The sequence below is a fragment of the Cervus elaphus genome, chromosome 1 (genome assembly GCF_910594005.1).
Source record: "Cervus elaphus chromosome 1, mCerEla1.1, whole genome shotgun sequence".
Taxonomy (NCBI): Eukaryota; Metazoa; Chordata; class Mammalia; order Artiodactyla; family Cervidae; genus Cervus; species Cervus elaphus.
In genome coordinates this window covers 61,028,437-61,052,830 of record NC_057815.1, presented here as the reverse complement: position 1 = coordinate 61,052,830, position 24,394 = coordinate 61,028,437, and the positions used below count along the sequence as shown (strand labels likewise).

At 39.6% G+C, this 24,394-nt stretch overlaps 1 protein-coding gene and 1 pseudogene across 1 annotated transcript in view; both read right to left on the bottom strand.

The window, feature by feature from the left end:
* LOC122694965 (interferon-induced very large GTPase 1-like) overlaps nt 1-24,394 on the bottom strand; it is a 1,416,129-nt gene that overhangs the window by 131,049 nt on the left and 1,260,686 nt on the right. Inside the window, exon 3 of the mRNA XM_043904384.1 lies at nt 11,439-11,512. The gene's annotated coding sequence lies outside the window, so the exon portion shown is untranslated. The remainder of the gene's footprint in view (nt 1-11,438; nt 11,513-24,394) is intronic.
* On the bottom strand, nt 436-23,306 carry LOC122701929 (annotated as a pseudogene).

Here is a 24,394-nt window from a genome sequence, read left to right as displayed (position 1 = left end):
CAGGCAAATTCTTTACCATCTCAGCTACCAGGGAAGCATATCTATTAGTTTAGATATGCTTTATTTTTATCATTCAATGTTTCAGTGTGGGAAGATTTATAATAAAAACTGGGAACTAAAATCTGTCCAGTTGAGAAGCTCCAAAAATACCTTGTCTCACATAGTTGAGATTATTTTTGAGGCAATGCTTTGTTAAAACTCAGAAAAACTTTCTTTCTTCATAAAAACTGTCTTAGATTGCTGCATCTGTTAAGATAAATGATAATACAAATATAATAATCTATGGAACTAATCCATGTTCATCATAAAAACAGAAAACTTGAAACTTGATAAAGAAGCCAAAATCACTTAAGTTTTCTATTTTTTGCTTTTTCATATATGTATTTTACTGAATAGTTTTGTACATTTTGGTTAAGGTTCTTTCTTTGTTGTTGTTTAAGATTTGGTGAACTTCTTCCTGTGAAGAAGGAACATTATAGTGTAGGGGTAAAGAGAGACAGTAGCAGGGAGAGAGAGAGTGTTGAGCCCTTTTATCGTCTGTGCATCTTTGAACACTAAATTAAACCACATGTTTCTCAGTTTGCTCATCTGAAAAGCAGTGATATTAATAGAACTCATGATGATTTCATGATGTTTTAGGGAATCTTGAATAAGATGATAAGGCACTTAGACCAGAGCTTGGCAAAGTGCTTAAACCATGCTGCTGTTGCTGCTGCTGCTAAGTTGCCTCAGCCGTGTCCGACTCCATGCGACCCCATAGACGGCAGCCCACCAGGCTTCGCCGTCCCTGGGATTCTCCAGGCAAGAACACTGGAGTGGGTTACCCGTTTCTTTCTGCAATGCATCAAAGTGAAAAGTGAAAGTGAAGTCTCTCAATTGTGTCCGACTCTTGGAGACCCCATGGACTGCAGCCTACCAGGCTCCTCCTGGAAAACCCATGGGATTTTCCAGGCAAGAGTACTGGAGTGGGCTGCCATTGCCTTCTGTGTAAACCATGCTAACTATTACATGACTAACTAGTAAATATTCTTAATAAAACTTCATTTCAAATGACTACATAATGTCATCATATCAATCTGCTATAATATATTTAGGATTTCCTTACACTTAATTTTGTCTCTCCAAATTTTCCTACATAAGGGTATATATTATGTTATGTCAAATTGTAGAAGTGGAAATAGTGGGGTGCAAGCCAAGAAACTTCTTTTAAATTCTTGTTATAAAGAGCCAGATTGCTAACAAGTAATTTAGAAACCCTTTCCATCCTGTCATAATGTTGAGCTGGAAGTGCCTGTTTATTGTACACTTTATGGAGCTGTCTTATCATTTGAACTTGCTTTGCTTATTTATTAAACATATTAATGAAAATGTAACAGCTGTTTTCATTTATATTACTTATTTTGCTTCATCTAATGAGGTTTGTTTTGTAGCTGTTTGTAGATCCTTACATTTCCCATTCTTTGTTCAGAAAATATTTTCAAATTTCTTTTAGATTTGCTTAATAATTTTGTAAGTGACATTGGACTTTTTAATCTGCAGTTTATCTAGGTATATGATGAATGATGAGCTTTAAGTTCTGTTTCTAAATAGCTGGTTTTCTTACTAGTGTTCTTAATCACCTTTCCATAGCATGTGTTTATTATTACTGTTGCTGTATTTATAGTTGCTTGACTACATGCTGTCCTGTGACTCTAGCAGTAGAGAATGCTTTTGCTCCTGTTCTCTAGTTCCACTGGTCAATAAAGAGTCTCTGTTTCCATTTTTCCTCAACAAACTTTTCTTAGGGTTTATCATCGGTTTATTCTTCCTGATGAATTTTTGAATCATCTGCTAACTGTCCAAAAAACCCCACTGGTATATTGTTGTGATTGTATTTAACTCATACATTGATTTGGAAATGCTATCTTTTTGCAGTATTCAGTCTTAACTCCCAGGAATATAGTATCCCATTGCCTCACCCAATAGAATTTGTTTGTTATTCCCTAAAAATACCATTTCACACCTTGACTCTCTGCTTATGACTTGCATCATACATCGCAGGGAAAGGGGGAGTAGTTACATAGAACTTCGTCATCTTCCACTACCAGCTTGACTAGCATAGCTGCACGTAGTGTTTTTATCTTTGGAAGAGCCCATCATACTCTCCAGGACAATCCATATTGCTACAAATGGCAGAATTTCACTCGTTTTTAAATGGCTGAGTTATTTTTCATTGTTAAAATTTAAAAAGTGGCCGTGAGAGACCAAACACTACACTAAGTGCTCTTGAGCCAAGTTCTCTTACTACTCAAAGAAATAGGTATTAGAATTATCTGCTTCTGCTCCACAGCGTCTCTTTACAGAAATATTGCTAAAGTTTACACACTTGCTCCAGTAACCCCCATCTTAAAGAACTCTTCTTTGAAGTCATACTCTTCCCTCCAGTTACTACTCCATTTCTCAGAGCAAATCATCTTACCAGAAACTATGGGTTTAGGACCTAACTGTATGTATAGCTTCAGGTCCTTTCCTACTATTCAGGACACATGCACTGTAATCAGGTTCCCTTCCACTCCATACCCAGAGCATTGCAGTTGTGGTTGTCAATTAAACAGGTTTATGATTCATCATCTGACAAAGAAAATATAGTTTGTATATTTTATAAAATGGTAAAAGTGAACTTTAATTACCCATGATAACCAATGACCATAAAAAGACTTTAGAGATTAAAAATTAAATTCCATAGAAGATATAACAAATATTTATAATCTACATGTCTCAGAAAAATTTTGAACAATTTGTAGGAACTTCCAACACTGCTAACTATACAGAATTCCATTGTTATTAATGTTTTTAGTCTTATACTCAGTTTATGTGTTCCTACATGATTTTCTCTCTGGAATTGCACTCCTTCTTACAGGCATAAAAAATTCTGCTCATTTTCCAAAACTCCTTTTTTATTTTCTTTCTTTTTTTTTTCATTTATTTTTATTACTTGGAGGCTAATTACTTTACAATATTGTAGTGGTTTTTGTCATACATTGACATGAATCAGCCATGGAGTTACATGTATTCCCCATCCCGATCTCCCCCTCCCACCTCCCTCTGTATCCGATCCCTCTGGGTTTTCCCAGTGCACCAGGCCCGAGTACTTTCTCATGCATCCAACCTGGGCTGGTGATCTGTTTCACCCTAGATAATATACATGTTTCGATGGTGTTCTCTCGAAACATCCCACCCTCGCCTTCTCCCACAGAGTCCAAAATTCTGTTCTGTACACATGTGTCTCTTTTTCTGATTTGCATATAGGGTTATCATTACCATCTTTCTAAATTCCATATATATGTGTTAGTATACTATAATGGTCTTTATCTTTCTGGCTTACTTCACTCTGTATAATGGGCTCCAGTTTCATCCATCTCATTAGAACTGATTCAAATGAATTCTTTTTAATGGCTGAGTAATATTCCATGGTGTATATGTACCACAGCTTCCTTATCCATTCATCTGCTGATGGGCATCTAGGTTGCTTCCATGTCCTGGCTATTATAAACAGTGCTGTGATGAACATTGGGGTGCATGTGTCTCTTTCAGATCTGGTTTCCTTGGTGTGTATGCCCAGAAGTGGGATTGCTGGGTCATATGGCAGTTCTATTTCCAGTTTTTTAAGAAGTCTCCACACTGTTCTCCATAGCGGCTGTACTAGTTTGCATTCCCACCAACAGTGTAAGAGGGTTCCCTTTTCTCCACACCCTCTCCAGCATTTATTGCTTGTAGACTTTTGGATAGCAGCCATCCTGACTGGTGTGTAATGGTACCTCATTGTGGTTTTGATTTGCATTTCTCTGATAATGAGTGATGTTGAACATCTTTTCATGTGTTTGTTAATTATCTGTATGTCTTCTTTGGAGAAATGTCTGTTTAGTTCTTTGGCCCATTTTTTGATTGGGTCATTTATTTTTCTGGAATTGAGCTTTAGGAGTTGCTTGTATATTTTTGAGATTAATCCTTTGTCTGTTGCTTTGTTTGCTATTATTTTCTCCCATTCTGAGGGCTGTCTTTTCATCTTACTTATAGTTTCCTTTGTTGTGCAAAGGCTTTTAAGTTTCATTAGGTCCCATTTGTTATTTTTGCTTTTATTTCCAATATTCTGGGAGGTGGGACATAGAGGATCCTGCTGTGGTTTATGTCGGAGAGTGCTTTGCCTATGTTTTCCTCTAGGAGTTTTATAGTTTCTGGTCTTACATTTAGATCTTTAATCCATTTTGAGTTTATTTTTGTGTATGGTATTAGAAAGTGTTCTAGTTTCATTCTTTTACAAGTGGTTGACCAGTTTTCCCAGCACCACTTGGTAAAGAGGTTGTCTTTTTTCCATTGTATATCCTTGCCTCCTTTGTCGAAGATAAGGTGTCCATAGGTTTGTGGATTTATCTCTGGGCTTTCTATTCTGTTCCATTGATCTATATTTCTGTCTGTGTGCCAGTACCATATTGTCTTGATGACTGTGGTTTTGTAGTATAGTCTGAAATTAGGCAGGTTGATTCCTCCAGTTCCATTCTTCTTTCTCAAGATTACTTTGGCTATTCGAGGTTTTCTGTATTTCCATACAAATTGTAAAATTATTTGTTCTAGTTCGTGAAAGACCGTTGGTAGCTTGATAGGGCTTGCATTGAATCTATAGATTGCTTTGGGTAGTATAGCCATTTTGACAATATTGATTCTTCCAATCCATGAACACGGTATATTTCTCTGTTTGTGTCCTCTTTGAATTCTTTCATCAGTGTTTTATAGTTTTCTATGTATAGGTCTCTTGTTTCTTTAGGTAGATATATTCCTAAGTATTTTATTCTTTTGTTGCAATGGTGAATAATATTGTTTCCTTAATTTCTCTTTCTGTTTTCTCATTGTTAGTGTATAGGAATGCAAGGGATTTCTGTGTGTTAATTTTATATCCTGCAACTTTACTAATTAGCTCTAGTAATTTTCTGGTAGAGTCTTTAGTGTTTTCTATATAGAGGATCATGTCATCTGCAAACAGTTAGAGTTTCACTTTTTCTTTTCCTATCTGTATTCCTTTTACTTCTTTTCCTGCTCTGATTGCTATTCTAAAATGCTTATTGGAAAGATGTGAGGTTTAAGGGTTGAGGCAATAATTCCCTCATTTTGAGTAACAACTTAAAGAGCTTATATTTTGCAATTTAATAGAATGTAAAATGAAAATAAAATTGGAAATGAAAATGGCTCAGTCACTATGGAAGATAATTCCTTAAAAACACACTTACCAAAAAACTGAGCAAGTTCACTGAAAGATATTTAACCACATGAGTAACAGTTTATGTTCACTTGAAAATCTGCACCTGAATGTTTGTAATGGCTTTTTACACAAACAACAAAATCAGAAAGAACACACAAATGTCTTTGATGAATAGATAAGCAAGCTATGATACGTCCATACAAATGAACACTACTCAGCAATAAGTGAGAATAGGCTTCTGATAATCAGCAGAATTTGGATGAATCTAAAATATATTATGCTAAGTGAAAGGAGCTATACTCAAAGTGTCTGAAACCATTCATATGACATGCTGAAAAGGCAAAAAAATAAAAATAGTAGCAATGGTAAACAGATCAGAGAGTTGGCGGAGGATTGGTGGAGGGCAGGATATAATTACCAAAGGACACCAGAGAATTTGGGAGGTTGATACAACTTCTATATCTGCATTATGGTGGTGGCTGAATACTATATATGGGATTCCTTGGTAGCTCAGTGGCAAAGAATCGGCCATTGCAGGAGATGTGGGTTGATCTCTGGGTCAAGAAAAGCCCTGGAGAAGGAAATGGCAACCCACTGTAGTATTCTTGCTTGGGAAGTCCCCTGAACAGAGAAACCTGGCAAGTGTAGTCCATGGGGTCCCAAAAGAGTCAGATACAACTTAGTGACTGAACAACAAGTATACATTTATGAAAACTTGCAGCAGTATATACTACAAAAGGTGAATTTAACTGTATGAAAACTGTACCTTAGTAAAACTGAAAAAAAATAGGAAAAGATAATTGTAAACAAAAGGATATGAAGCTTTTAATATCCTGCTTCTACAACCTTCTTTAAGTACCAATAGAAAAAGTCCCCTGCCATATTGCTTTCTGTCAAGAGTTCAGTGTTATAGTTTTGAAATTCAATTGCATTTATTCTGTCAATTAAACTTGCCAGATGATTTGTCGAGTCAATTACTGTGTTCATCATCGCTCCCTGTAATATATATATGCCCCTAGGCATCACCTTCCTTCTTGATGAAATTATTATATTCAGGCATCTTTGGTGGTAAAGCCTTATAGTTTTGTTTGTAATTTTTTGTCACTCTCTACTGATGCTTTATCTATGCATAAAACTCTCGGTGGGGACAGTTATGTTCCCTCAGCACTTTTGAAGGTATTTCTCTCTTGTCCTATAACTTCAGTGAAAACTCCACTATCTTCTGTCTTTATCAGTGGGAAATCTGACTTGTTTCTTTGAGAGAATTTAAAAGATTTTCAGTAACACTGATATTCTCCATATTCAGTACTGTCTGGATAACTTTTTTTTTTTTTTTATTGTCCCTGCTCAATGTTTACGAAGTTGCACACTTTCTCTTCAAATGTCACTTGTGGCAAACAATATAACACCAAACACACGTACGTATGGACAGGACAAAACAGATGCCAAAGGTCAAGGAGGGAAGACTTGGTAATTAGAGACTCCACAGAGCACAGTCATATTGAATTAAATAGTCCAGGCTAAGAAGATGATAAATGAGGCCAGGGGGATGGAGGTGGGAAGCAACGTCCCACAGGTGCCTCAAAACCCACCTTAAATCTGGGGCAGAGGACTGATTGACCACGAAAGGGTCTTTTCTTCCTGTTCATTTCAGTTGGTAATTTGGAAATGGGCCATCGGTGCCTCCCTTAGGTGACATAGAAACCCAGGGCCTCCAAGCTCATTTAGTGAGAGAAGAGTGCAGGGATACAGGACCAGGAAACAGGCCCAAAGGGATTCATTACCATCCTGTTTCCTGGACCAGCCTTTCCGGGGAAGGCCATTTCAGCTGAGAGGCTAGGCTAAGTCCCTCTAAACACAGGGGTAGAACACAGAGAGTGGGATCATGGGATGAGGAAACTGAGCAGCCTCTCCCAGGACAGGAGCTGGCTCCATCATGACCCCAGGGACAGTGAGGTCAGTCATTGCAGGGTCTCCTTGGAGCAGCCCTTCTAATATCTACTTCCTCCCGATTCTCACTGCTTTCATCTTTTCTCCCAGATCCCAGCAAGAGTAAATAAAATTCTGAGCATCAGTACCCATGAACTCTGTCTGACTAATGCACAATAGATAGATGAAACTTTTACTTGAGGAGCTATGTGACAGAAGCAGTTTCTTTTAATTTTCCACAGGTGTAAAAACAGGAAAGCTATACTCTTGTTCCGTAGAAGCTCTCCAAGTCATAAGGATTCAGTTGGCTCTGTCAGCAAGTATTGCATTTCCAGAGCAGACCTGTAGAGGAACTGAGGGACAGAAGGAGTCCTAACAGACCTTGGTCAGACCCCTCAGACTTGTAACATTGCTTAGCAAAATCAAACCTATTGGATACGGCTGAAAAAGTCCCATCTTCCTTCTAGTTTTCGACTGCATCTTCCTTGACCCTCAAACAATCCCCAGGGTTGTCCATGTGGTCAGGCAGCTGGCATTTAACCACCTCAGGTAAGAGTGTTGTCTCACTTGCAGGGAAGGGTGCAGTCTTGGGGAATTTTGACTTGAGAAATGGAGCCCAGTGCAGATCCCAAGAACTTCAGCTACTCTGTCTTCCAGGTTCTCTGGTGCTTGGGCTCTGTACCTCATCAGAAACTCCTCTATTCTTTGTTTTCTAAATATGAGGAGAATCAGTGAGGCCTGATGGAAGATTCTATGCTACATCCCACATCAGGGTATCTGCTTCCTGGTGGTAGCATCAGGATCTGTCTTCAGACCTTTAGGCTTTACTGGCATCTGATAAAAATATTTGTAGCTATGTTATAATATATGCCTCTGAAGGACCATTTAAAATCAGATGATAGTTTTGTGACATGCTTTAGTACCTCTTTACTATTAAAATTCTGTGGACCTTGTAGAAGTCAATGGAAACTAGTGAAATGTCAAAATATATGACACAATAGAGGAAAGTGAGTTTTAGAAATATGCTTCACTGACAGACTTCTTAAGATATGTTCAAAGTTGGATTTATCTGCCCAGTTTCCATGGTGCTGATTTCTGTCCATCTCGTGTCCCTGTTCTAGAAAGCTTCCCTCTGGGAGTGGGTCCCAGAGTCCCATGGCAGCTTTCAGAGCAGGAGCTCTTTTTCCTCCCCCTGTGGCTCCTCAGTGTGGTGTGGATACCCTGGCTCTGCAGTTTGGGGACCTAAGATGGTGAAAGAGAGGGGAGCTAAGGTTAATGAGCTTGATTACAAATACAACACATGCTCTTTTTTCTCCTACAACTTTCCCTATTTCTCCCCCAAACAATCTGAGCTTCCTTATCAATTCCTTATGTTTTTCATATTTCTGAATAATCCCAGGGTCACATTTATGATAATATGTTATAAAAGAAACAGCTATGTTTGCCTTGATTTTAAAGGTTAAGTTCTGAAAGTGACATCACCTCAAGCACACTATTCCATAATCTCAGACAATCTAAATTCTCTTCCCTCTTTGTTACATGGAGAGTGTAGGGCTGGTCTAGTGAACTAAGGTGCACACTTTAGCTCTTCTAATAACGCTGTTTCTACAGCTTTGAGGGCTGCAAATCAATGTGGACATACAGTATATGGAAAAAAATATTGAGGTACATTATTGATATCACCCTGATGCTCTTGTTTTAGTATTTCATATTCAAAATAGGTACACAGAACAGTGACTGGGTACTTAAATCATCAGTCAAACATTATACCTAAAGCATAGGTATAAGGATTATTAAGAGCATGGATACCTGAATATTGATACATTGTAATGAGAAAGATGATTTGAATTTCTGGGGAGATACATGTTCAGGTTTGATGCCCTGAATAATAATCTTATCTAGTGATCTTTGAATATTTAGCTGTTAATGTGATGCTTGTTCTTCATTCAGATGCTTCTTTTCAAGATACTTAAAAGATTCAGAAACAGAGATCAAGAAATAAAATTAGCTACCAGTGGGAAAGGAATCACCATATTGGACTCATATTGGTCATTCTATGGGGCCTCTGATGTTACAAAATGTTGCAACCGTCTTAACAAAAATTCACCTAGAATCTACTTGCTTCCAGGCAACTAAAGAAACAACACAGAATGGAGCACTGGAACTCCACCCTGGGAAGTGGCTTCATATTGATGGGGATTCTGAATGACAGTTTGTCTTCTGAGCTGATCTGTGCTACAATCACTGTCTTGTAGATAATGATTTATTTTTATTTGATGATAGAAGTTACCAAACTGTTTGTCTCTTGATAATGTACTCCCTTCCCCTTAGATTTGGAATTGTTTACTGGAACAATGAGAATGTTAGATTCATATTTGTGTTCTCATCATGCCTTAATCTGCCTTGATCTCTGACTGTCTCTATTCCCATTTCCGTCTATTTCTGTTTTTATTTTAGTCTCTGAGTATGTCGTTGTATCTCTCTGTCTACCCATTTCTCTCCTTTTCCTTCACTTACCTGTCTCCTTGAGGCCAAGCTCCTATCTTCAGTTTGCTCCAGAGAGATGAGCGAGAAAGCAGAGCAGGTTCCTTCCCCGAGTCTGGTAGGTTGCTTATTGAAGTCTGCAGCCTAGACTTCAGCTCCTTCTGTGGTAAAAGGGCAAGCAGGAAGTGAAAAACTGGTTTCACTTTAGTTTTTTTTTTTCCCCCTCTTTTATAAGATCAGCTGATTTTAAGGAATCCTTCTCATTTATTTATTTGTTCATTCATTTATAATTGTGATTTATATTTATTTATATAATTATGATTAGATAATTGTGAATTATAATTGTGTTTACATTGTGATTCCTGGGTGATAAGGTTATTGCAAACAGAAGACTAATGTTCGGGGGGAGTGGTGTGTGTGCATGTTTATTTATGGTGGCCTGGAGTGAGCACCAGATAAAGAACATGGGAGAAACAGGATAGGGAAAGAATTTCAGAAAAGAAACAAGGGCACATTAGAATGTCTTCCTCAGGGAACTTGCTTTAACTTCTTTACTGTTCTAGCTGTGTGATTGATTTGAAATTTAACAAAGTTTCAAAATTGTATTAGCTGATGTGGATGATTCAACACTACCATGAGCTAAATTCTTAAAAGCATACTGTGTGTTTATAGTGAGAAAGAGAATTTTACTGTTCTCTAATTTTATATTAGAGCTTTTGTAGTAGTTTAGTTGCTAAGTCATGTCTGACTTTTGCAACCCCATGGACTGTAGCCTGCCAGGCTCCTCTGTCCATGGGGTTCTCCAGGCAAGAATACTGGAGTGGGTTGCCATTTCCTTGTCCAGAGGATCTTCCAAAGCAAGGAATTGAACCTAGATCGTCTGCATTGCAGACAGATTCGTTGACAGCTACAAGGGAAGCAAAGATTTTGAATAATGTTAAAAATCTGTTTTCCCTTACATATCTCATGTAAAGCATTTTGTTTCATTGATTATCATCTTACCCCATGATTTAATTCATCATGATTTTGCTTGTAAACAGTACTGGCTGCTTCATTGTTCTCTGTTTCAAGCTGTATATGTCTGCACATGTCTTCTTGGAGGGGAACCTCATACTCATTTTCCCAGGACCTCTAGAAAGTCTCCCCACGCCATCTCATGTTTCCCCTTCCACCCCCAGGGCACCTGTGCGTCTCCCCTGCCGGGACCTCACTGAGCTGGCTGGGTGTGCGCCCAGAGCACTGACCCCACTGCCGACGCTCCTGTCAGTGCGCTGCTCTCTCACTGTGCTTGTCCACTCACGTCTCCCCAACCGCAGACCTCCCCCCTCCCTGTGTTCCTCCAGGTTGTGGGGGATCTGGCTTATTCGTCTTTGTATCCCACACGTAATGCATGAACCATATGGATGAACAAAATGTCATGATTGAACAAGAAAATGATTGGTCTGTTTGAGCCTGGGTCTTCAGTTATGTGTGAGAATATTAGCAGCTATTTCAGTGAGTGACATGAGACACAAGGAAGGGATAAGAAGGGCTGGAATGGTACCCTTCCCATAAGACTTCCCTTTTCCTACTTTTAGGATAAGAATGAAAGTGTTTTCTAGTAGGCCAGAGTTTCAATGTCAGCCATTAGTTGGAGTCCAGGATCCAGCAGTTCCTAGGTATATTTGCTTATGAGTGTGGAGAGGGTGACCTAAGTAATGAGGAGCCATTGAGCAGTGGAATGAATTTGCATCAGTAGCACCATCCACTTGCAGAATATTAATGAGGATAAAATGAGGTAGGTTAATCTTACCCAGTGCTTGGCCCGAAGTGGACGTTCACGTATGAATTCTTGTCCCCAGCACACAATTGGTTTGATGATCAAATCTGTCAGAACAAGAAATATCAAGGGAAGTGTCTAGTGACAGTGTTCCCTCACTGTTTATCCTGCACCTATGAGTATTTCTGTTACCTGCGTGTTTTTGTGATTCTTGTTTTGGGCTTTGCGTCAGTGCCCATCTTCTCTATTGCCATGCTTTGGGTCTAGAGTTCACAGAGTCTGTCTGTTGTACCTCAGATTCTGTCACAGAGTGAGCAGATTTTCTGTACCTGGTAAGATTTCAGTAAATGTATAAATTAATGAAGGAGTAAAAGCAATCCCATAGAATAAAATCAGATTTGAAAACAAGTTTATTTCACCACACATTTACCTCCCATACTCTGTGTCAATGCCCAATACAGAAAACAGACTTTTGCTTTCTTTTTCACTTTTCTCTCAGTTCCAGGAAATGTTTGTTTTTAAGATCGGTTAAATGACTAGTGACTGTTTTTGAAAGATGTTTTCTCCAGGGCTTTTTTTTTTTCTTTTTTTATTGCCAGTTTTTAACTTAAGTTCTCTTTGAAAAGTTATAGCCTTATTCTGAATAAACAGCAAAAAGGAAATCACCCAGTCCTCCACAGTGATAACAGAGAGAGCCAAGCCCCCAGGGCTGGAACTAGGGTGAGGCAAGAGAAGAGTTTAGGGTACAAGGGAACTTGTGATGAGAGAGATTTGAATTTGTAGTATGGGTGCCTCCCTTGCTTCACCCTAATTTCAGCCCTTCTTTTAGCTTCAGCTAAAAATCCTGGCATGAACCAATCCATCTCTAACCCACTGATTACAGAGAAAGGGGCAGCTGAGATCACTGGGTCTCTCTTGCCTGACATCTTCCCCTGATTCTTTCCTTCTAACTGACTTTTCTTTGACTAAGAGAATATGTCCTTTAATAGACTCTGTTGGCCTCTTTTGAAATCAGGTGGGTGATACTTGCCACCAAAAAAGGGTTTGTGGTATTTTTCTTTTTCCCCTTTCATTTCTTTTGGCTAGTCAAACAATTTAAATGATATAAGATATTCACAGTAGAAAATAAGTTTAATATCTATGTCTGGAGAATTAACAGAGGCATGAGAAATTTGAAAGATACTAAGGCAAGGTGAGGTATATTTATAAATCATACTGGACTAAGGAAAAAGAGGTTGGAGTCTGGGACTTCAAAGGGAAGTAAAGTAATTCACAGGAAAACGTAGAGATTTAATGTTTGTTAAACAAATGTTTGCTGGTCAATCTAGAGAGAATAGGACACAGAGAGGACTTCCATCAAACTGGCCTTGCTAAGTTCCTCCCTGTTTAGCACACCTAGTTCATAGTATACTATATTTGTATAGTTGTCTATAGTGGTATCTCCCTCCTGGAACAGGCTCTATATTCTGTTCTCTTAGGCAGTTAGGTAGAAGTTCAAAGTTTCTTTCTGAGTCTTTTGGAACTTCCTTACCTTCAGGTTGAAATAATCTACACCCTGAAGTGGCACATGTTGGGTCACCTGCACCGTGTCCCATCAAAGAGAGGAAGAAGAAGAAAAAATCAGACAACCTAGGTGTTTTAGAGAAAACAAAACAGTTTTCCTTTGTTTCAACACCAGGTGTGTGTGGGTCTTTCTCCACAACAAGCAATTCTGCAGCACTACCCTGGTGTCTTACAATTTAACTTGATTCTGATACTATGTATCTTTCTGAATATACTGTCAGGTCCCTCAGATTGAGGGCTCAGTCCCAGGAGACCGCCACTGGCTTCACCTGTCAATTTCAGGCAGTAGATCCCCAGATTACCTTCAACTTCTGTATGCCTTGGCTATAAATCAGAAGTTCCCGAAAGCTGCCTCTTCAGGTTTTGCTGTACTTGCTAGAGCAACTTCTAAAACTCAGGGAAGACTTATGTTTACTAGTTGAGTAAAGAATGTGATAAAGGATACAGATGGACAGACAGATGAAGAGATACATAGGTTGAGGTCTGGGTGGGTTCTGTCCCTGTGGAGTAGGGGTCCATCCCTCTCTTGGTATATATGAATTTGTTCACCAAACTGAAAGCCCTTCAAACCCCCTGCTCTTGGGATTTCATGTAGGCTTTCTCACATAGGATTCCTCTATTTTAAAGTTAATTTCCAGCCACTCTCTGGAGAATGGAAAGTGAAGGACTGAACATATGAAACTTCTAATCATGGCTTTGTCTTTCTGGTGACCATCTCCCATCCAGGGGCACAACCAGAGTTGGCTCATCAAAACAAAAGTACTTCTATCATTTTTACTACTTAGGAATTTATAAGCATTACAAGAACCCTATTTTATCAATTGGGACAAATATCAACTATATATTTCTTATTATAAATAACAAAATAACACAGGGAAAGGCACAGAGGCATCGGATCCTGCCTTCAGTGGGCTTCTTCGCCTACCTCTAAGGGCAGTGCCCAGCTGCAACCAGCAGGGCTTTGCTAGCCCTAGGTAGAGGTAGAAAGGAAGAGCATCCTCTTCTGTGAACCCTGAGAGTTTCCTGCTTCTGCTGTCTGATCCTACTTCCAGTCTACTCCCTTTAGAAAACATGAATTTCTAAGTGAATATTTAGGTGGCATTATCCTTGCAGATGACAGGGATATAAAAATTTGGGCTGATTTGTCAAGTTTAGGGATGGCTATCAGTACTAGTCTCCTTAAAGGTATGTATTTACATGGAGAGTGGACCTGAACTCCATTGTTGTTACTTTCTAATTATGCAGACTTTGGTCACTCATTTATTCTTTCTCCATTTTTCAGTAACTAAGGTGGACCCTGTAGGGCTTTCCCGAAACCAGCCGCCTGCCCTCCCATGTGCTCCATCTGCCTCTTTGTAGAAAAGCTTTAGTCTCCCAGGTCTCTCCTGAGTCCCAAAAGGCTGGCTCAAGATTTGATTTAAAGACTGTGAATTTGTAGTAACAAAAAGTAGCAGCTCGGCCAGGAGAACTGATAACAATTTAAACAACAGATCAGCCATATAGCAGTCACAAGACCTTTAGTTCCTTCCTGAAGTACATAGATAATACTGTCTAATACAACTTCCTGGGTTGTTTTGCAAATACTAGAAAACCTCCACCAGATCTAAGAAGTTAACTGCCTTATGACTATGAGAACGTGGCCCCCAGACTGATTGGAGTCTGAGGATTGATGCTGTTAACCCCTATGACACCAACTTGTTATATCACCATCAGCTAATCAGAGAATTATGCACAAGCTGATCACACACCTGTGATTCTCTCCCTCACTTTGCCTTTAAAAAAAAAAAAAAAAAAAAGCCTTTTCTGAAATCTACTGGGGAATCTGGACCTTTTGAGCCCATATGACTCCTTGTATGGCTGTGTAATAAATGCAGCATGTTTCGCAGTTCAGCTGCTAAGAATCTGCCTGCAGTGTGGGAGACCCCGGTTTGATTCCTGGGTAGGGAAGATCCCCAGGAGAAGGGATAGGTGACCCACTCCAGTATTCTTGGGCTTCTCTGGTGGCTCATCTAGTAAAGAATCAGCCTGCAGTGTGGGAGACCTGGGTTCCATCCCTGGGTTGGGAAGATCCCCTGGAGAAGTGAACAGCTATCCACTCCAGTATTCTGGCCTAAAGAATTCCATGGACTGTATAGTCCCTGGGTATAGTCTGCAAAGAGTTGGATAGGACTGAGTGACTTTCACTTTCACTTTCCTTCACCAAAACTTGTTGTCAGTAGATTGGCTTTACATGTGCTAATGGACTCAAGTTTGTAAAGTTCAGTAACATTTCTCTTGCGACTTTTCATTATGTTGATGAAATGAGAATTCCGGGGCTTAACCTGAGGTAGGGGCTCAAAATATTAGTTTTTTCCATCTCTTTTTCCCATTTAAGTTCTGCTTAAAGGAATCTCCAGTGTAAACTCCATCTCAGTCTCAGACAGAAGTACTGAAACTGATTATGCAAAACTGAAGGGGTCTCAGACAGTAAAGAATCCATTTGCAGTGCAGGAGTCCTGGGTTCAATCCCTGGGTCAGGAAGATCCCTGGAGAAGGGAATGGCTACCTACTCCAGTATTCTTGCCTGAAGAATTCAATGGACAAAGGAGCCTGGCAGTCTACAGTCCATGGGGTTGCAAAGAGTTGGACATGAGTGAGCAACTAACTTTCACTTTCACACTGTGTGAAACAGAAGATGGAATTCAAGGAATCTTCCATCACCAAGCCAAGTGGAGAACTTACTATGCCTTCCTAGATATTATGATAGGTTTTATAATTGATGATATTGAAATACTTTAGAATCCAGGGTAAATATCCATCAATATGAATCTAGAAGAGCAAATGTAGAAAATTTACAGTGGTTGGGGATATAGAGTGGCTCCCATTTCAGAAAAACCTGAGGGATTTTCAGAATAGCCAGGAAGCATGCAAAAGGAAATTAAGTCAGAAGCTTAATTTAGAGTGTCCACCATGGAAGTGGTAGGAATGAAGTTAGGGAAGACCTCCCAGTAATGTGGGAGCAGTCGTGGATTTTTCTGGCTCTGAAAGGGATTCAGTTGCATTTTGGTACCACTCATGAATATTGAAAACTTTAGAAGAGATTACTAATTACTAAAGGTATCCCTTGGGTTTGGGGTCAGATAGGAGGGGGAAGCAGATCCAGGATTTTTGCCAGTTTGGTCAAATAGAGACTTGGAGTTGGTGTAATTTGAGATACCATTTTAGGGGAATATTTTTGAACCCTCAATATGATTATCACAGACATGTTAGAATATATGCTTTATTGAGTCCTAAAACATGTGCTGCTTCAGTTGGTCCAAGATCCGGTAATTACTAACTATATTTAGGTGTGTGGGGCTACCTAAGTAAGAAATAGTCCAGTGGTAGAATGATTTTCCAGTAGCACTAGCTACCTCACATAACATTAATGAGGGTAAATGAGATAGGTCAGTCCCACCCAGTGCTTGACCTGAAGCAGGTATTCAAATATGAATTCTTTTCTCCCCCCGCACATGATTTGTTTGAAGATGAAATGTGTCCAAACAAAAGATATCAAATATAGTGTCTTCAGCTGCAGTGTTCCTTCAGTGTTTACTTTGAACCTGAGTATTTCTGTATGAGTGGAGTTTTCTTTTTTCTTTTTGCACTCAGTGCTGGGTCTTGTATCAGCCTGTGTCGTCTCTATTGCTGTGCTGTGGAGAGATCATAGAGTCTGTGTCTGATGTACCTTAGATTCTCACAACGTGAGCACATTTTCTATATGTGATAAGATTTCAGGAAATGATAAATTAACTAGGGGGTAAAGCAATCCCATGAACTCAAAATCAAATTTACAAACAAGTTTATTTCACCACATAGCTGCTGCTTGTTACTCAGGCCACTCCCAGTGTGAGAACAGACTTTTGGTTTCATTTCTCAGTCTGATGTCAAATTCCAGAAATGTTTTTAACATAAATGTTTGTTAAGTGATTAGTAAAGGATTTGAGGAGCCCTGTGTTAGGAAGGAGAATGAAGATCAAATATACAGTTCTTATTATGAATCACAATATCACACCAGGGAAAGACACAGAGGTATCAGATCCTGCCTTCAGTGGCCTTCTTTCCCTCTCAGGGCAGTGCCCAGCTGCAAACAGTAGGGCTTTGCTTGCTGGAGGAGGTAGAAAGGAAGAGCATCCTCTTCTTCTGTGAACCCTGAATTTCTCCTATTTCTGCTGTCTGATCATACCTCCATCCTACTCACTTCAGAAAACATGGAGTTCTGAGGAAATTATCAGGTGGCATTATGCTTGCCGATGACAGGGATCTGAAAATTTGGGCTGATTTGTCCAGTTAAGAGATAGCTATTATCATTAGTCCCCACTCTTTTCTCACTACTTTCTAACTCTGTGATCTTGGATTTCATCTTTCAGTTTTCCTTTCCTCTTACCACTTTACATTGGGTTCATCAAGTGAGATAATTTCAGTGCTTTACCTGAAGTAGGGACTCAAAAATTTAATTCTTTCCATCACTTCTTCCCATTTAAATCTTGATTAAGGACCCTCCAGTGTAAATTCCATCTCAGCCTCCTGTGGGGATGTAAAACAGAGGATGGAATTCAAGGAAGCTTCCTCCACCAAGCAAAGGGGAAAACCTCTTAGACATTTCTAAAACCTCACAGACATCGTGCTGTGCTGTGCTAAGTTGTGTCCAACTCTTTGCGACCCCGTGAACTGTAGCCCATCAGGCTCCTCTGTCCATGGGGGTTCTCGAAGCAAGAATACCGGAGTGGGTTGCCATTTCCTTCTCCAAGGGATATTCCCAACCCAGGGATCGAACCCAGGTCTCCCACATTGCAGGTGGATTCTTTACTGTCTGAGCCACCAGGGAAGCCTATAATTTCCTATAATAGATGTATTGAGCACTCTAGGATCCAGGATCAGTATTCACCAATAAGGATCTGGAAGTGTCAATGTAGAGAACTTTCAGTGAATGGGGATTTAGGATGGCCCCCATAGTAGAGGATCCTGAGGAATTTTCAGAATGGCTGGGTAAAGGACAAAGGGCAATTGAGTCAGGAGACTAACTCAAAGAGTAGCCCCCAGGGTAGTGGTAGGGATGGACTTAGGGAAGCGCTTCCAGTAATATGGCAGCCACTGTGGACTTTGCTGACTCTGCAGGGGATTCACTTACATTCTGGTAACACCAGTGAATATTGAGAGCATTAGAAGAGATTGTCAATCATTAAAGGTACTCCTGGGCCTTGGGATCATATTTGAGGGAGAAACAGATCCAAGATTTTGTTAGTTTAGTCAAATAGAGATTTGGATTTGATGTAATATGAGATACAATTTTAGGGGATAATTTTTGAACCTGGTTTATTGTTTACATATGCAATTCAAGCAATTATTTGGTCTACCATGAAATGTATTCTGGGAGAGATCAAGATGGCAGAGTAGGAGGATGTGGAGCTCACTGTTAGCAATGAACACATCAGAAATTCATCTACATGTGGAATAATTCTCACTAAAATGTAGCGTTAAACTGGCTGAAAGAATCTTGTACAATCAAGGCTCTTAGAAAGATCTCATGTTATCAGGTAGGTTGGGAAGAGAAGTGATTGTGTTGGGACCTGTGCCCTTAGAATGGAACTCAGTGGAAAAGGGAGAGCCCACAGGTGGGCATCCTCTCTGGCTCATGAGGAGATTGAGTCACAGACTTGCCATCCTAGTCTCGAGGTCCTTATGCATAGGGGACAAGCCCCATTGGCTGATTGGAGAACTTTGAAGAACAGATAAAAAGGCTACAGAAACCTCAGTTCCACTCATGAACAATTCCTCTCTCAGGGTGGAGAGACATCTGCCCTAGCAGCTGCCTCACCATACTCCTCAGTCCCAATTGGAGTGAACACCCTGGCCCTGTGCATTTTACTTCACAGAGTGGCACAAACCTAGGGCTTCCAGGACCAGGGAAAATACTCCACCGTGGAATGCAGAGGCCACCCATTCCCAGGGAAGAGCGCCAGTGGGTAGGTATCAGCCATTGCTGGCCCTTACTCAGGGAGTGCCCCACAAGCAGCCCAGACTTCCGATTGCAGTGCAGCTGCCAGGATTCTCATGACTGTCTCATTGTGCACCCCTGTTCCAAGCAAACGCTCCATCCACTTACTCTACACTTTACACATGGCATTAGATCTGGGGTAGCTAGGACAGGGGAAAAGGTAACCATGGGCTGTATCTGCATGGATACACTGATGCCTCCAAAGGCAGAGCATAGGACCTCAGTAGGTGCAGAAACCCCACTTACTTCCTCATTCCCTTCCTTTGTGGCAAAGGTTCTGGAACAGGGAGACAGAAAACATAACTTTAAGGGAACAGAGCAAACACAAGACCGGCCCTAAAGACTTCCACATCAGCAACTTGGAATCAGACCCCACCCTTGAAAGGGTGGAATGGCACTGAGTAGAGAGAAGTCCCACAGGCAGAGAGGAGTTCTTATAGCCTGCAGAAAGACTGCAGGCTGTAGCTCCACCATATCTAGTCCCTCCTCTACCAAGGTGATAGCTGCCAGTGCACGCTGAGGAAAGGCAGCTGATGTCCATGTCAAATTCAGCTCCTCACCAAAGGCACTGGACACATTTAATATGTATAGAAGTTCTTCCACAAAAGAATACCCCTTCAGGACCATAGTAACTGTTTCACCTAGACTGACAGAGGCAGAGAATATTAAGCAAAAATAAGAAAGCAGAAGAACTACTCTCAAATGAAAGAGGAAGAGACAACTCCAGGAAAACAACAACAACAAAAACAACAAAATGAACAAACAATTTGCCAGATAAAGATTTCAGAAATTGGTACTAAAAATGTTAACTGAATAAGGGAAGATGATTGATTTAAATATTGATCATTTCAATAAGGAATTAAATTATATTAAAAGACCCAATCAAAAAGAGATAATTCGATATCTGAGATTAAAAAAAAACACTAAAGGAATGAATAGCAGATTAAGTGGTTCAGAAGAACACATAAATTGTCTGGAAGGTAGAGTAATGGAAATCATCTAATCAGAACAGCAGAACAAAATTCAACACATGCACCCCAATGTTCATCGCAGCACTGTTTATAATAGCCAGGACATGGAAGCAACCTAGATGCCCATCAGCAGATGAATGGATAAGGAAGCTGTGGTACATATACACCATGGAATTTTACTCAGCCGTCAAAAAGAATTCATTTGAACCAGTCCTAAAGAGATGGATGAAACTGGAGCCCCTTATACAGAGTGAAGTAACCCAGAAAGATAAAGAACATTACAGCATACTAACACATATATATGGAATTTAGAAAGATGGTAACGATAACCCTATATGCAAAACGGAAAAAGAGACACAGAAATACAGAACAGACTTTTGAACTCTGTGGGAAAAGGTGAGGGTGGGATGTTTCGAAAGAACAGCATGTATACTATCTATGGTGAAACAGATCACCAGCCCAGGTGGGATGCATGAGACAAGTGCTCCGGCCTGGTGCACTGGGAAGACCCAGAGGAATCGGGTGGAGAGGGAGATGCGAGGGGGGATCGGGATGGGGAATAAGTGTAAATCTATGGCTGATTCATATCAATGTATGACAAAACCCACTGAAATGTTGTGAAGTAATTAGCCTCCAACTAATAAAAAAATAAAAAAAAAAATAAAAAAAAAAAACAAAATTCAAATTTTAAAAAATATAAGGAGTCTAAGAAATCTCTGGGAAACCATTAAATGTGCCAACATTCACATTATAGATGTTGCAGAAGAAGAAGAGAGAGAAGAAAATGGAAAGTGTATTTGAAGAAATTATGCCTGAAAACAACCCAAACCTGAAGAAGAAAACAGATATGCAGGTATAGAAAGCACAGAGGGTCCCAAACAAGATAAACCCAAACAGACCCACACCAAAATATATCATAATTATACTGGCAGTAATTAAAGAGAATTCTAAAGGCAGCAAGAGAAAAAGTTATATACAAGGGAACCTCTCTAAAGCTACCATCTGATTTCTCTGCAGAAACTTTGCAGGCCAGAAGCAAATGGCATGATGTATTCAAAGTGGTGTAAGGGAAAACCCTGCAACCCAGGGTACTCTATCCAGTAAGACTGTCATTTAGACTAGAAGGAGAGATAAAGAACTTAGACAAGCAAGACTAAAATAATTCCACAATAATAGACCTACCCTGAAACAAATGCTGAAGGGTCTTCTCTCAACGGAAAAGAAGTAAGAGTCAAAGGAAAAGAAAAATCCCTACAGGAAAGACAACTGTACAGTAAGGACTGAAGATCACTTCAACAAGCAGGTACACAGATTAAAAAGCAAAAAATTGGCCAAGTAGTATTCCATTTTATATGGGTACCACTCCTTCTGATGTAAGTCCGAAAGAGAAAAGCAAATATAGCAACACATATATGAGTAATTGAGAAACACTGTCCTGTTGAACCTGTTTGCAAGATAGAAATAAAGATGCAGATGTAGAGAATGGACTTGTGGACACATGCGGGGAAGGAGAGAGAGAGATGAATTAAGAGAGTAGCACGGATATACGTACATCACCAAGTGTAAAATAGAAGCGGCTGTGTAACACAGGAGGCTCAACCCAGTGCTCTCTGATGACATAGAGGGGTGGGATGTGATGAGATGACAAAATGAATTTTACAAATTCAGTGCTATCAAAGGCCAAAGCAAAATGTCTGGCCTTATTCTCAGGAAAAAGTAAAATCTGTCATAACAAAACCTGGAAATTCTTCAAAAGGCATTATACTTACCAGTTATCCATTGTGGACATATTTCCACAAGGGAATATATTTATCTTAAAATATATATATATATTTTAAGATAAATTTTTAGGGAATATAAATAACTTTAGGAAACTCCCCAATATTATGGGTTTCCATGGTGGCTCAGATAGTAAAAGATTTGTCTGCAATAGAGAGGATGTGGGTGGGAGCCACAGGAAAAAATATATATGTAAAATAAATTATTAGGGAATATAAATAGTCTTTTAGGAAACTCTCCAATATTATTAGGTTGGTGCAACATAATTGTGGTTTCAGATTGTGAATTTTAAACCATTGTAACTAGGCTCAAACACATCTTTATTAACCAAAATAGGAACCATTACAATCAACACGTTTTTGCCAATGAAAAATAAGTTTATTTGTTCCTGTGGCATAAAAATGCATGCTTTGAGTTTTGACAAACTGTTCGAAAGATTGTTCCATCTCTGCTGGTTGTGGAAGTCTTTTCTCTGCAACAAGTTGTTGAGATGCTTGGAGAAGTGGTGGTCAGTTGGGAAGAATTCAGGTGAATATTGGGCTTCCCAGGTGGCGCAGTGGTAAAGAATCTGCCTGCCAACGCAAGAGATACAGGTTTGATTCCTGGGTTGGGAAGATCCCCTGGAATAGGAAATGGCAACTCACTTCAGTATTTTTGCATGGAAAATCATATGGATAGCCCACTGCTGGGCTACAGTCCATGGGGTCACAAAGAGTTGGATACGACTGAGCACACACAGGTGAATATGGAGGATGAGGCAAAACTTTGTAGTCCAATTCATTCAACATTTGAAGTGCTGGCTGTGTGACATGCAGTTGGGCATTGTCTTGGAGAAGAATTGGGCCCTTTCTATTGGCCAATGTTGGCTGCAGACATTGAGGTTTTCAGTTTTTCGGTGTATCTCATCAATTTACTGAGCATGCTTCTCAGATTTACTAATGGTTTCACTAGGATTCAGAAACCTGTCATGGATCAGACCAGCAGCAGACCACCAAACAGTGACCATGACCTTTTTCTGGTGCAGGTTTGGCTTTGGGAAGTGCTTTGGACCTTCTTCTCAGTCTGACCACTGAGCTGGTCATCATTGGTTGTTGTATAAAATCCACTTTTCATTGCACACCACAATCTGATTGAGAAATGGTTTGTTGTTATTGTGTAGAATAAGAGAAGATGACACTTCACAACAATGATTTTTTAAGATTTTGGTCAGCTTATGGGGCACCCATTTATCAAGCTTTTTCACCTTTCTAATTTGCTTCAAATGCCAGTCAACTATAGAATGGTCGATATTAAGTTCTTTAGCAACTTCCTGCGTAGTTGTAAGAGGATCAGCTTTGATGATGGTCCTCAATTGGTCATTGCCAACTTCCAGTGGCCACCCACTACTCTCCTCAACTTCAAAGCTCTTGTCTCCTTTGCAAAACTTCTTGAAATACTGCTGCACTGTGCATTTGTTAGCAGTTCCTGGGCCAAATACGTTGATGTTGCAAGTTGTCTCCACTGCTTTACAACCCATTTGAATTCATATAAGAAAATTGCTAGAATTTGCTTTTTGTCTAATATAATTTTCATAGTCTAAAATAAATATAAAATACACAGAAAGTAATGTCATTTGCAAAATAACATAAAGTGAGAAATGCACTTTAAAATGATGTGCCAAAAAGACAGAAATATAGATCAATGGAACAAAATAGAAAGCCCAGAGATCAATCCACGCACCTATGGACACCTTATCTTTGACAAAAGAGGCAAGAATATACAATGGAGAAAAGACAATCTCTTTAACAAGTGGTGCTGGGAAAAGTGGTCAACCACTTGTAAAAGAATGAAACTAGAACACTTTCTAATACCATACACAAAAATAAACTCAAAATGAATTAAAGATCTAAACGTAAAACTAGAAACTATAAAATTCCTAGAGGAAAACATAGACAAAACACTCTCCGACATAAATCACAGCAGAATCCTCTATGACCCACCTCCCAGAATATTGGAAATAAAAGCAAAAATAAACAAATGGGACCTAATTAAACTTAAAAGCTTCTGCACAACAAAGGAAACTATAAGCAAGGTGAAAAGACAGCCTTCAGAATGGGAGAAAATAATAGCAAATGAAGAAACAGACAAAGGATTAATCTCAAAAATATACAAGCAACTCCTAAAGCTCAATTCCAGAAAAATAAATGACCCAATCAAAAAATGGGCCAAAGAACTAAACAGACATTTCTCCAAAGAAGACATACAGATGGCTAACAAACACATGAAAAGATGCTCAACATCACTCATTATCAGAGAAATGCAAATCAAAACCACAATGAGGTACCATTACACGCCAGTCAGGATGGCTGCTATCCAAAAGTCTACAAGCAATAAATGCTGGAGAGGGTGTGGAGAAAAGGGAACCCTCTTACACTGTTGGTGGGAATGCAAACTAGTACAGCCGCTATGGAGAAGAGAACAGTGTGGAGATTTCTTAAAAAACTGGAAATAGAACTGTCATATGACCCAGCAATCCCGCTGCTGGGCATACACACTGAGGAAACCAGAATTGAAAGAGACACATGCACCCCAATGTTCATTGCAGCACTGTTTATAATAGCCAGGACATGGAAGCAACCTGGATGCCCATCAGCAGACGAATGGATAAGAAAGCTGTGGTA